Here is a 14,921-nt window from a genome sequence, read left to right as displayed (position 1 = left end):
CCATAAAATCTATTGCATGTGCACCAACGTCAGCACTTGTTAAACTTACACAACTGAGGGGAAAATTGACTTTTGAAGGTACACAAATTTTGTCAACTGATTATTTCCTCAATTGATTGTAAATTCTTCTCATCATTTTATATAAGTAGTTTTGCATCCTTGTAGTGTCCTTTACAACACTAGGATACAACTTAATCTCAGAACTTGAAACTGTGTAACCACAGACCTAACCTACAAATTACAAAACTGTGGAAATGCTCCAACAAGAATGTCTCTAAAAAGCTGTGGCTACTTGTGTCATATACAAAGGCTCAGAAGTCAGAAAACAACTTTCTTATTTGCAATGAAATGTCAAATGTGAATCTAGTATTACAACTAGTAATTGCAACAATCAATAACTCTGATCAAACTTCAGTACAGCCTTTACATGTTTTAGTATTACATAGATCATTAGTTTACCAATTACCATAAACCCTAATTTAAATCATCGTACCTGTTTTTAAATTTGCACTATCTTATGTCTGGCTTGAATACACAGCACAAAATGTTCACAACACATCAGTGGCTTGCTAATATTTGCTTGAGAACGAAGTCTTTCGTGACGGCACTGTTGAATAAAATATTCTCGGACTTCTTGCCATGTCAAATCTTGGTAAAACCTCGAGCTTTCGATGATATTCACCACCATCGTCATCGTCAGGAAACTGACTGGCTAAACACCAGCTGTGGTGGACCTTATGTAGCCCCAGGACGGCTTGTGATTGGACGGCTCCTGATTGGACGGCGAATACGTCACGGTGTCGCAGATGTTGTCTACACCTTCACTGGTGGCGCCATTGCTCCCGGAGTATCTAAGACCCGCGGCGAATCTCTCTGACGCTTCTCCATATCGAGCACTCACTTCCATGCAACACTAAGATTGTAACCATTGTCACGATTAAAATTGTTATCGCACATTCTAATTTCTATGGCCTCTTTAATTACTAAGTCCCAGTATGTGGAGGCCTGAGACAGAACTTTAGTTTCATTGAAGAAAATTTTATGTTTCCTAGTGAGGCTATGCTCCACAATTGCCGATTTTTCCAGCTCCCAATTTTTAATGTGACGTTGATGTTCTGTACAGCGATCGGAAATGGTCCGGACTGACTGACCCATGTAACTACTTCCACATTCACAAGGAATTTTGTAAATACCAGGAATCCTGAGACCAAGGCAGTCCTTCACAGGATGCAACATCCCCTTTGCTTGTTTAAAATTTGTTGAATAAGTACAGGCATTTTTTTAGCTATTTTTCAAAGTCTCTGGCTATCAGTTTCCAAGGACTGGGTCAGACAGTTGACTATCGTGAGATTTGTGGAAGTTCCATAGCAAGGGCACTAAGTGTAAACTTACAGTTGTGCTTAAGATTATCTTCAATTGTGTGAACCAGTTCACCAGTAACCACAGACAAGTGTCTACTTTGTTCTTCATTGTGCACTTGATCACGCCCTTCATTGAGCAGTCTGACCAATCTTCTAACCATTGAATCACGCATAGCGTTTTGTCCTTAAACCTCGCAAATTTGCTGATGAATTTCCTTTGGTTTAACTTTCTTTGCACTTTGAAAACGAATCACAGATCTGATTTCACACGCAGCGGCATTTTCAATTACAGCTAACATTATAAATAAGCATTACAAAGCACACGTCGGCAGCAGTGATCTGAAAATGGTGTACATGTCTTCTCCTCGAGTCAGAGTGACTGCCGCACATGCTCAGAACTGTGAACATAAAGCTGCCATGAATAGAAATAGAAATGTAATTTACTTTGTGGACGACCCTCCTATTTGCTAGGAACAGAAAAGGACCACGAGAAAACCTTTGAATCACTGCTTCATTGGTGGCCAACTTTGTTATCAATGTGATGTATATGTTTGGTACTCTGCTTCCAATTCATGAGGTCCATGACTAGAAGTTTCACTAATGATTTATTGTTGTTTGTCCTCAGTTTCTTTAACAGAAGCTCATAGTTTACCATGTCAAAAGCTCTGCTCAAGTCAAGAAATATTACTGCAGTGTGCAGCAATGACAGTACACATCATAGAAGATATGATGTTGTGCTGAAATCTTTCCTAAATCTGTGTTTTGACAACTATTTCAGGTCTTGAAAAGAAGGCAGTGAGTAGTGAGTTGAGATAGGATAACAGTTTCAAATATTGGGTATGGATGAGTCATATAAGTCTATAATTTGAAACTTTCTCGTTTCACTTTGCATGCACTGTCTGGATCACATATACTTTTAACAATTTGTAGACCAGCCACTTAGAAGAATATGAGGCCCAGGAAACAGGCCATTTAAGCCATTATTTAAAGCTTTACTGGTACATATGTAAAATACTAACGCGAATTCTTTACAGAATGTTATTCAATCTTTATATTGAGCAAACAGTAAAGGAAACAAAAGAAAAATTCAGAGTAGGTATTAAAATCCATGGGGAAGAAATAAAAACTTTGAGGTTTGCCGATGACATTGTAATTCTGTCAGAGGCAACAAAGGACTTGGAAGAGCAGTTGAACGGAATGGACAGTGTCTTGAAAGGAGGATATAAGATGAACATCAACAAAAGCAAAACAAGGATAATGGAATGTAGTCGAGTTAACTCGGGTGATGCTGAGGGAATTAGATTAGGAAATTAGACACTTAAAGTAGTAAAGGAGTTTTGCTGTTTGGGGAGCAAAAAAACTGCTTTTGGTCAAAGTAGAGAGGATATAAAATGTAGATTGGCAATGGCAAGGAAAGCGTTTCTGAAGAAGAGAAATTTGTTAACATCGAGTCGTTTCTGAAAGTATTTGTATGGAGTGTAGCCATATATGGAAGTGAAATATGGATGATAATTAGTTTGGACAAGAAGAGAATAGAAGCTTTCAAAATGTGGTGTTACAGAAGAATGCTGAAGATTAGATGGGTAGATCACATAACTAATGAGGAAGTTTTGAATAGGATTGGGGAGAAGAGAAGTTTGTGGCACTACTTGACCAGATGAAGGGATCGGTTGGTAGGACATGTTCTGAAGCATCAAGGGATCACAAATTTAGCACTGGAGGGCAGCATGGAGGGTAAAAATCATAGAGGGAGACCAAGAGATGAATACACTAAGCAGATTCAGAAGGATGTAGGTTGCAGTAAGTACTGGGACATGAAGAAGCTTGCACATGATGAGTAGCATGGAGATCTGCATCAAACAAGTCTCAGGACTGAAGACCACAACACATCTAATTGAGGTTTATTAGAGAGTAATATGCACTAGAAAAGGACCAAGCTTAAGACTTATTTTTCACATTTAATTTCATTCTTTGACAGATTACGAAGTTTAAAATAATGATGACAAACAGTGCAATTATTGTCCCAAGGAGAAAGTGCAAGATGAGTTATTGAACAATTTCTTCCTCTGAACTTCCAAAATTTCTTCTCTCTCAACGAACATGACATATGTACCAAATTAGAGCAAACTGTGAAACCTAACAGTACATGCACAAAATTATGTCAACAAGATCATATTAGCCCACCCATTTGCGATGCAGCTGTTATGTTTACTTATTTCTTTTGAAATAATTCTTGAAATTGGCAATATGAAGCAGCACCAGCCAAGAGACAGGTAGTGAGACATCCACACACTGTTGATATGAAATGAGTCCAGTTGTCAAGTGATAGGTGGCTTGGGCATCACAAAAATCACAGCCTGACCTAGACTTGAGTGCATTCTTTTTAGCACCAAGTTGAGCTATACTTGAGTTTGGTCTCCAAAGTGTTAAGACTCTTTGATATCTGTCTCCACATTTATTTGCCATCATGGTAGAGATACCTCCCATCCAGATACATGTTAGGTCTTTAGCTTTTTATATAGTGTTAAATATTTCCTGTAGATTCACCACCACAAATCTGAGCACTGCATAATGTGTGATATAATTTGGTGACTCAGCCTGAAATCTATAACGGTGGTTAGTGGGTCGAAAGGAGAGCTAAGGTTCTTACTGAACATATAGTGGATTCAAATCTTTTACTAGTGGGCCTTTATGCCTAATACTGACTAGTTCACTGCCTACCTTGCTGGTGGTGGTTTTATGGAATTTATTGATTAGATTCCAGTATGCCTTTACGTATGTTGTGTGAGTACTCTATTGTGCAATTATTTGTCTCTTTCCTCAAATGAAAGGGGTCATCCTTTTCTTTGTTGATGGTACTTTTTCTTAAATATATGTAGCTTTGTTTTTTATATATACAGACAAATTCACATCTATATTGCCTTAGCCTAGTCACACTAGGTTGCAGCATCAATCTTGTGTTACATTCGCTACAGCCGTGTGTTAATAACCTTGTTATTTCTTTGATAAGACAAGCAGCAGTTGGAATGTCTTAATATGGTTCTAGAGAAGTCACCTCATTTGTGCTATGACCTTTTAGCTGATAAATGGTGTACTACATCTCTTCTGCCAAGTTATTTTCATGCAGGCTGATGTTGGCTGCACTCAGAATCCACATCTGCTCAAACACTTTCATTGTCTTTAGTACAGCAAAGCTCAAGTATTTTAACAAGAACAATAGTGGTGAGATTAATGAAAATCGGTATTCTATTGTTAACATAACTTCTTCATATCTATTCTACTGGAGAATCACTCTGTTGTCCTAGTGTCACAGTTTGCTATATTTGTGAGGTTACATGAATTTAATGAATCTGTTTCCTTCATGTATGTTGTACTATGGTAGTTTGCTTCAATATTTTTGTCTCAAGCTCTAATAAAATCAGGGGGGACCTGTTGCCCTAACTTCTCTGTTAGGTCTGTCAAGAAAGCAGAACACATCACCAATTGATTGGTAGTATAATCCAATAATTGACTTTAGTGAGCATTTATGCGGACCATAACATTAGCATTTAAACTTTTCCTTCTGCTGGACACGTGATTGTGTGCCTATGTCCAAAGATTTCTTCTGAAAGCAAGCAAGGTTTTCATTCTTTTTGTGTATGTCTGTCAATGACTCAACCCCTCAGCCATATAGTGAGTGGTATCCTCTACTGCTACATTAATTTCCTTCTGCCAGAGCTTTCCTTACTATATTCTTGTAATTTGTGATACATAATTTTAGTGACTTTCAATTCATATTGTGTTTTATTAATACACTCCTGGAAATGGAAAAAAGAACACATTGACACCGGTATGTCAGACCCACCATACTTGCTGCGGACACTGCGAGAGGGCTGTACAAGCAATGATCACACGCACGGCACAGCGGACACACCAGGAACCGCGGTGTTGGACGTCGAATGGCGCTAGCTGCGCAGCATTTGTGCACCGCCGCCGTCAGTGTCAGCCAGTTTGCCGTGGCATACGGAGCTCCATCGCAGTCTTTAACACTGGTAGCATGCCGCGACAGTGTGGAAGTGAACCGTATGTGCAGTTGACGGACTTTGAGCGAGGGCGTATAGTGGGCATGCGGGAGGCCAGGTGGACGTACCGCCGAATTGCTCAACACGTGGGGCGTGAGGTCTCCACAGTACACCAATGTTGTCGGCAGTGGTCGGCGGAAGCTGCACGTGTCCGTCGACCTGGGACCGGACCGCAGCAACGCACGGATGCACGCCAAGACCGTAGGATCCTACGCAGTGCCGTAGGGGACCGCACCGCCACTTCCCAGCAAATTAGGGACACTGTTGCTCCTGGGGTATCGGCGAGGACCATTCGCAACCATCTCCATGAAGCTGGGCTACGGTCCCGCACACCGTTAGGCCGTCTTCCGCTCACGCCCCAACATCGTGCAGCCCGTCTCCAGAGGTGTCGCGACAGGCGTGAATGGAGGGACGAATAGAGACGTGTCGTCTTCAGCGATGAGAGTCGCTTCTGCCTTGGGGCCAATGATGGTCGTATGCGTGTTTGGCGCCGTGCAGGTGAGGGCCACAATCAGGACTGCATACGACCGAGGCACACAGGGCCAACACCCGGCATCATGGTGTGGGGAGCGATCTCCTACACTGGCAGTACACCTCTGGTGATCATCGAGGGGACACTGAATAGTGCACTGTACATCCGAACCGTCATCGAACCCATGGTTCTACCATTCCTAGACCGGCAAGGGAACTTGCTGTTCCAACAGGACAATGGACATCCGCATGTATCCCGTGCCACCCAACGTGCTCTAGAAGGTGTAAGTCAACTACCCTGGCCAGCAAGATCTCCGGATCTGTCCCCCATTGAGCATGTTTGGGACTGAATGAAGCGTCGTCTCATGCGGTCTGCACGTCCGGCACGAACGCTGGTCCAACTGAGGCGCCAGGTGGAAATGGCATGGCAAGCCGTTCCACAGGACTACATCCAGCATCTCTACGATCGTCTCCATGGGAGAATAGCAGCCTGCATTGCTGCGAAAGGTGGATATACACTGTACTAGTGCCGACATTGTGCATGCTCTGTTGCCTGTGTCTATGTGCCTGTGGTTCTGTCAGTGTGATCATGTGATGTATCTGACCCCAGGAATGTGTCAATAAAGTTTCCCCTTCCTGGGACAATGAATTCACGGTGTTCTTATTTCAATTTCCAGGAGTGTAGATGTAGTGAATGCTTATCCACAAAAAATTGCAGCAAAGTGAGCTTGTTCCTAACCAACAACATATTTGGTGCATTCTCCTAAGTGGCACTGATTATTTTGTTTACCTTTCATTATCTATGAATCTCAGTCACTTCAAGTTAAGGGATTCTGAATCTGATCTGGGGAAACAGCAAGAAGAGATTCGGGAACAGCTAGCTGCTTGCAACGAAATTGTTAGTATGGAATGGAATTTAATGTAAGCAAATATGAGATCCTGGTTACGACTAGAAAGGAAGGTAGACTGTCTACCAGCATAAGGATTCAAGGTGAACGACTGAAGAAGGTAGAAATTGTCAAGTACTTGGGAAATGCGACACGGGAAAAGGGAAGAAATAAGAAAGAGATAAGTGAATGTGGTAGACTGGCAAAAGTATTTCTGTGAAGTGTAAGGAGCCTGAAGACATCCCACAAATACGCAGAGACGTGATACACAGAAGTTATTACAAACCATTACTGGCCTATGCATCTTAAACATGGGTAATGAAGAAAGGATGGCCGCGGTCAGCCGTCTTCAGGCTGCTGCCTCGGAGTGTAGCGGCAGTGGGGAGTCTGGTGCGTCACATGGCACACCCCAGGTGTTACATGCTTCACCCACTGTCCCTGCTGTCGAGACATCTTCGCGGGTACCGGGCGTGGTTGGGCCACCCTCTTCCCAAGGGGAGTGGCGGGTTCAGCGGCGTTCGCAGCGCACGAGGCGGAGGGTCAATGTGGAGGCTGGCCGTGTGGCATCGCCCGCTCTGCCTGTGAGTGGACACGTGGCCGCTCCTTCAGCAAGGTCCGAGCAGGCACAGGGGGGAAGGGTTTATTAGTTATTGGGAGCTCCAACGTTAGGCAGGTGATGGAGCCCCTTAGGGAAATAGCGGAAAGGTTGGGGAAGAAGGCCAGGGTTCACTCTGTCTGCTTGCCGGGGGGTCTCATCTGAGATGTGGAGGAGGCCCTACCGGCGGCGATAGAGAGCACTGGGTGCACCCGACTGCAAATTGTTGCTCATGTCGGCACCAATGACTCCTGCCGTCTGGGTTCAGAGGTCATCCTCAGTTCGTACAGGCGGTTGGCGGAGTTGGTGAAGGCGGAAAGCCTCGCTCGCGGGGTGGAATCAGAGCTAACTATTTGTAGTATCGTTCCCAGAACCGATCCCGGTCCTCTGGTTTGGAGCCGAGTGGAAGGCTTAAACCAGAGGCTCAGACGATTTTGCGGAGAGCTGGGGTGCAAATTTCTCGACCTCCACTATCGGGTGGAGAAATGTAGGGTCCCCCTGAATAGGTCAGGCGTGCACTACACGCTGGAAGCGGCTACGAGGGTAGCGGAGTACGTGTGGAGTGCACATGGGGTTTTTTTAGGTTAGAGAATTCCCTCCCTAGGCCCGACAAGACGCCTCCTGAGACGCGGAAAGGCAGGAGTAGGCAAAATGCAACAAGGAATAACAATATTAATGTGCTAATAGTAAACTGCAGGAGCGTCTATAGAAAGGTCCCAGAACTGCTCTCATTAATAAACGGTCACAACGCCCATATAGTACTAGGAACAGAAAGTTGGCTGAAACCAGACATAAACAGTAATGAAATCCTAAACTCGGATTGGAATGTATACCGCAGAAATAGGCTGGACAGTGAAGGGGGAGGCGTGTTTATAGCGATAAGAAGTGCAATAGTATCGAAGGAAATTGACGGAGATTCGAATTGTGAAATGATTTGGGTGAAGGTCACGGTTAAAGCAGGCTCAGACATGGTAATTGGATGTCTCTATAGGCCCCCGGGCTCAGCAGCTGTTGTGGCTCAGCACCTGAAGAATAATTTGGAAAATATTTCGAGTAGATTTCCCCACCATGTTATAGTTCTGGGTGGAGATTTTAATTTGCCGGATATAGACTGGGAGACTCAAACGTTCATAACGGGTGGCAGGGACAAAGAATCCAGTGAAATATTTTTAAGTGCTTTATCTGAAAACTACCTTGAGCAGTTAAACAGAAAACCGACTCGTGGCGATAACATATTAGACCTTCTGGTGACAAACAGACCCGAACTATTTGAGTCAGTTAATGCAGAACAGGAATCAGCGATCATAAAGCGGTTACTGCATCGATGATTTCAGCCGTAAATAGAAATATTAAAAAAGGTAGGAAGATTTTTCTGTTTAGCAAAAGTGACAAAAAGCAGATTACAGAGTACCTGACGGCTCAACACAAAAGTTTTGTCTCAAGTGCAGATAGTGTTGAGGATCAGTGGACAAAGTTCAAAACCATGGTACAATATGTGTTAGATGAGTATGTGCCAAGCAAGATCGTAAGAGATGGGAAAGAGCCACTGTGGTACAACAACCGAGTTAGAAAACTGCTGCGGAAGCAAAGGGAACTTCACAGCAAACATAAACATAGCCAAAGCCTTGCAGACAAACAAAAATTACGCGAAGCGAAATGCAGTGTGAGGAGGGCTATGCGAGAGGCTTTCAATGAATTCGAAAGTAAAGTTCTATGTACTGACTTGGCAGAAAATCCTAAGAAATTTTGGTCCTATGTCAAAGCGGTAGGTGGATCAAAACAAAATGTCCAGACACTCTGTGACCAAAATGGTACTGAAACAGAGGATGACAGACTAAAGGCCAAAATACTAAATGTCTTCTTCCAAAGCTGTTTCACAGAGGAAGACTGCACTGAGCTTCCTCCTCTAGATTGTCACACAGTTGACAAAATGGTAGATATCGAAGTAGACGACAGAGGGATAGAGAAACAATTAAAATCGCTCAAAAGAGGAAAGGCCGCTGGTCCTGATGGAATACCAGTTCGATTATACACAGAGTACGCAAAGGAACTGCCCCCCTCCTTGCAGCGGTGTACCGTAGGTCTCTAGAAGAGCGAAGCGTTCCAAAGGATTGGAAAAGGGCACAGGTCATCCCCGTTTTCAAGAAGGGACATCGAAGAGATGTCCAGAACTATAGACCTATATCTCTAACATCGATCAGTTGTAGAATTTTGGAACACGTATTATGTTCGAGTATAATGTCTTTTCTGGAGACTAGAAATCTACTCTGTAGGAATCAGCATGTGTTTCAAAAAAGACAGTCGTGTGAAACCCAGCTCGCGCTATTCGTCCACGAGACTCAGAGGGCCTTAGACACGGGTTCACAGGTAGATGCTGTGTTTCTTGACTTCCGCAAGGCGTTTGACACAGTTCCCCACAGTCGTTTAATGAGCAAAGTAAGAGCATACGGACTATCAGATCAATTGTGTGATTGGATTGAGGAGTTCCTAGATAACAGAACGCAGCATGTCATTCTCAATGGAGAGAAGTCTTCCGAAGTAAGAGTGATTTCAGGTGTGCTGCAGGGTAGTGTCATAGGACTGTTGCTATTCACAATATACATAAATGACCTGGTGGATGACATCGGAAGCTCACTGAGGCTTTTTGCAGATGATGCTGTGGTGTATCGAGAGGTTGCAACAATGGAAAATTGTACTGAAATGCAGGAGGATCTGCAGCGAATTGACGCGTGGTGCACGGAATGGCAATTGAATCTCAATGTAGACAAGTGTAATGTGATGCGAATACATAGAAAGATAGGTCCCTTATCATTTAGCTACAAAATAGCAGGTCAGCAACTGGAAGCAGTTAATTCCATAAATTATCTGGGAGTACTCATTAGGAGTGATTTAAAATGGAATGATCATATAAAGTTGATCGTCGGTAAAGCAGATGCCAGACTGAGATTCATTGGAAGAATCCTAAGGAAATGCAATCCGACAACAAAGGAAGTAGGTTACAGTACACTTGTTCGCCCAATGCTTGAATACTGCTCAGCAGTGTGGGATCCGCACCAGGTAGGGTTGATAGAAGAGATAGAGAAGATCCAACGGAGAGCAGCGCGCTTCGTTACAGAATCATTTAGTAATTGCGAAAGCGTTACGGAGATGATAGATAAACTCCAGTGGAAGACTCTGCAGGAGAGACGCTCAGTAGCTCGGTACGGGCTTTTTTTAAAGTTTCGAGAACATACCTTCAAGGAAGAGTCAAGCAGTATATTGCTCCCTCCTACGTATATCTCGCGAAGAGACCATGAGGATAAAATCAGAGAGATTAGAGCCCACACAGAAGCATACCGACAATCCTTCTTTCCACGTACAATTCGAGACTGGAATAGAAGGGAGAACCGATAGAGGTACTCAGGGTACCCCCGCCACACACCGTCAGGTGGCTTGCGGAGTATGGGGGAAAAAAAAAAAAAAAAGATAGGTGAGAAAATTACAGGCATGCAAAATGAAGTTCCTCAGAAGTAGCATAGGAGGAACAGGAAGAGAGAGGATGAGGAGTGAAAGGGTACAGAAAACAGTGAAAAATGAATCCTTGTACGGAAGGATACAAACATCTAGGCTAAGATGGTGTGGACAGTTAATGAGAATAGGAAACAAGAGGATTCCTAATAAAATACACAAAATGGGTATGTGAAGGAAACTACCAAGAGGCAGACCAAGGGATAGATGGCTGAAAGGTGTGGAGGAGTGGGTTGGGGAGGGGGGAAGAGAGAGGGGGGAGGGATGGAGGGAGGGAGAGAGGGGGGAGAGAGGGGGGGAGGGAGAGAGGGGGAGGGAGAGAGAGGGGGAGAGAGAAGAGGGGAGGAGGGGGGGGAGAGAGAGAGGGGGGGGAGAGGGGGAGAGAGAGAGAGAGAGAGAGAGAGAGAGAGAGAGAGGGAGAGAGAGAGAGAGAGAGAGAGGAGAAGAAGGTGGAAAAAACAGGAAAACAGGACTGGATGGTAAGTCTTATGTTCCCCTAGCTAGGCCTGGAAATAGTTCCATATGATGATAATGAAATGTTGTGTGGCTAGGGCCTCTCGTCGCGTAGACCAGTCACCTGGTGCAAGTCCTTTGAGTTGATGCCATTTCAGTGACTTGCACGATGGCAATGAGATGACGATGATCACGATGACAACAACACAACACCCAGTCCCTAAGTGGAGAAAATCTCCGACCCAGCCAGAAACTGAACCTGGGCCCCTTTGCATGGAATTCTGTTGCACTGACCACTCAGATATTGGGGTGGACTTGATGATAATGATTCTGAATCAGTTGACTTTAATAAATATCTTTCTCACTTTACCTAAATGAAAGTTACTGACATTTCTCTTTGCTGGGTGTAGGGTTCATACACTGAGAAGTTGTTTATTTTAATATTTTTCTGTCACTTTTTGTGTGTAAAAAAAACTTGCTGACTATATTCACTAGGATGATTGGGTTCATTGCCTTATGCAGGTCATCAGAAGAGTCCTGTGACCTGATCAGCTAACTTGAGCCTTACATGTATTTTTAAGTGAACTCCATGCCTGGTGTGCTCTTCATGATTTTGCTTTTATCTAGGAAATGAACACAATTTTAAAAAATTTGCACCTTTCTGGGTTGTAAAATTGTATGAAGAGATTTTTTTAACATACGGTCACTGTGGCAATGAAGCAAACTATATTGGTTGGTTGGTCAGTTTAAAAGAGGGGGGAAGGGACCAAACTACGAGGTCTTCAGTCCCTTGTACCTAATAAAACAATGCCACAAGTGTGAGAATAAAACAGACGAGACATATAACACAAAAGAAAAAGAAAGGACAAACCACAACAATGAAGGAAAGGCAACAAACACTAAAAGGAACAAAAGAGGGAACGAAAACAACAGAGACGCAAGAAACAGAAGATCGTAAAACACGAAAGCAGATTACAGTTGCTGGCCGACCACGAGAATGAAAAGGAAAATCCAGCCACTCTGCAACACATTAAAACCTGCACCCTAAAAGCACCAGGGTGGAGGACACAGAGGGACAAAGGACATTTGCTAAAATTTATATCAAATCATAAAACCCACCCTCACAAATAAAACGTAAAACTGAATCACCCAATGAGGCGTTGTCAGATAAAATGAGCAGCAACAAGTCCGGTAACCCAAGATTTTGTTGCTGGGCAGTCAAAGTGGGACAGTACGCCAGAATATGGGCCACTGTGAATTGGGTGCCACATCGACACTGAGGCTGGTCTTCATGGTGCAAGAGGTAACCATGGGTCGCCCAAGCGTGGTCAATGCGGAGCCGGCAGAGGACAAATGATTCCCTGTGAGAGGCCTGCATGGAACACTTCCACAAATTCAAAGTCTTCTCTACTGACAAGCAGTTTGTTCTGCATACTGTTACGCCATTTTATGTCCCAACGCCAAAAAACCCTGTGGCGTAAGTTACAACGCAGGTCATGTTCAGAGATGCCCATCTCCAGAAGCAGTTACCACATAGCCTGTTTGACCAGCCTGTCGGCAAGTTCATTGCCTGAAATGTCGACATGTCTTGGGGTCCACACAACCACCACTGAACGATGGGCCTGGTCCAGGGCATAGATGGACGCCAACAAAGGACGGTGAGGGTAGCACTGGTCGATAGCTTGTAGGCTGCTCAAGGAGTCAGTACACACAAGAAATGATTCCTAGGGACTTGAATGCATATACTAAAGAAGTGCACGAGATATGGCCACCAGTTCTGCAGTGAATACACTACAGCCATCAGGCAAGGAATGCTGTTCAATATCGCCTCTGTGGACAAAGGCGAAGCCAACATTATCACCAGGCATTGAGCCATCAGTGTAAACCACTTCAGAGCCCCGGAACAGTTCAAGAATCGAGAGAAAATGACAACGAAGAGCTGCAGGGTTAACGAAGTCCTTAGGGCCACACTAAAGGTCCAAAAGAAGCTTTGGCCTACAGCTACACCACAGAGGTTTACGCGAATGGACCTCGAGTAGAGGTGGCGAAGGGAAGGACTTCAGTTCAGACAGAAGTGATCACATGTGAACCACAATCGTTAGCCCTGATCTGGGCCACCTTTGCGAGAGGTGAACTGTCGTGGTTGGAAAAAGAAGACGGTAGTTAAGATGTTCAGGAGAGCTATGAATGTGTGCAATGTAACTGGCGAGCAGTTGTGCACGTCTGATCTTCAATGGAGGTACTCCAGCCTCCACCAGTATGCTTGTCAGCGGACTCTTCCTATACACTTTTGTCGCTAGTCTAACTCCACAATGGTGCAATGGGCGGAGCAAAAGCAATGCTCAGGGAGCTGCTTAATGATAAATCTCACTCCCATAGTCAAGAGGGGATTGAATGAGGTCTTCGTAGAGCTGCAGCGTAGAGCGATCTGCACCCCAGTTGGTGTTATTCAGGCAGCAGAGGGCACTGAGGTGCTGCCAACACTTCTGTTTAAGCTGATGAAGATAAGGAAGTCTAGTCTAACAAGCATCAAAATCCAGACCTATGAATCAATGTGTTTTCACTACAGTGAGTCGATTGTCATTAAGGTTAAAGTGCTGGTTCAGAGATGAACGGTATGACACCGACAGAAATGCATGACACACATCTAAATGGCGGAAAACTGGAAGCCATGGGCTAGAGCCCATGACTGCTCCTTGTGAATGGCTCCCTGTAGGCAACGCTCAGCAACTCCAGTACTGGAGCAGCAGAACAAAATGCAGAAGTTGTCTGCATACAGAGAAGGTGAGACGGAGGGCTCGACGCCTGCTGCTAGATCATTAATAGCCACTAAAAATAGAGAAACACTCAATACAGAGCCCTGCGGGACTCCATTCTCCTGGATATGGGAGGCACCAACTTGGACATGGAAAGTATGGAGCAACAGGAAGTCTTGGATAAAAATTGAGAGTGGGTCCTGGAGACCCTACTCATACAATGTGGCAACGATATGATATCACCAGGTCATGTCATATACTATATGTAAGTAAAAAAAAGATGGCAACCATGTGTTGGTATCTGGAAAAGGTTGCTCAGCTGGCAGACTCAAAGGACACAAGATCATCAGTCATACAGCGGCTCTGGCGGAAGCCGTCCTGACATGAAGCCAGTAGGCCACTTGACTCCAGGACCCAACCCAACTGCCGACACACCATATATTCCAGCAGCTTACAAGGACTGTTAGTGAGGCATATGGACCAATAGCTATCTACATCAAGTGGGTTTTTACCAGGTTTGAGCACCAGAATGATGGTGCTCTCCTGCCATTGGGATGGAAAGATGCCATTGCACCAGATTCAGTTGAAGACAACGAGGATATGTCACTTGTAGTCAGATGAAAGATGTTTAATCATCTGGCTGTGGATTCAATCCGGCCCAAGAACTGTGTCAGGGTAAAGTGCAAGGGCACTGAGGACCTCCCACTCTGTAAATGGGGCACTACAGGATTCACTGTGGCATGTAGTGAAAGAGAGGACTGTTCCTTCCAGCCGCTGTTTAAGAGTGCCAAAGGCTGGGGGCAATTCTCCAACGTAGATGCTTGTGCCAA

General features: G+C 44.3%; 2 protein-coding genes across 11 annotated transcripts in view; one reads left to right on the top strand and one right to left on the bottom strand.

Moving 5' to 3' along the window:
- LOC126356142 (bromodomain-containing protein 8) overlaps window positions 1-14,921 on the bottom strand; it is a 482,606-nt gene that overhangs the window by 77,380 nt on the left and 390,305 nt on the right. The gene's annotated exons all lie outside the window — the stretch shown is intronic.
- Window positions 1-14,921, top strand: part of LOC126356145 (retinol dehydrogenase 14-like) — a 262,668-nt gene that overhangs the window by 139,348 nt on the left and 108,399 nt on the right. The gene's annotated exons all lie outside the window — the stretch shown is intronic.

The sequence above is a fragment of the Schistocerca gregaria genome, chromosome 3 (assembly GCF_023897955.1).
Source record: "Schistocerca gregaria isolate iqSchGreg1 chromosome 3, iqSchGreg1.2, whole genome shotgun sequence".
Taxonomy (NCBI): Eukaryota; Metazoa; Arthropoda; class Insecta; order Orthoptera; family Acrididae; genus Schistocerca; species Schistocerca gregaria.
This window is presented reverse-complemented; position numbering and strand designations above follow the sequence as displayed.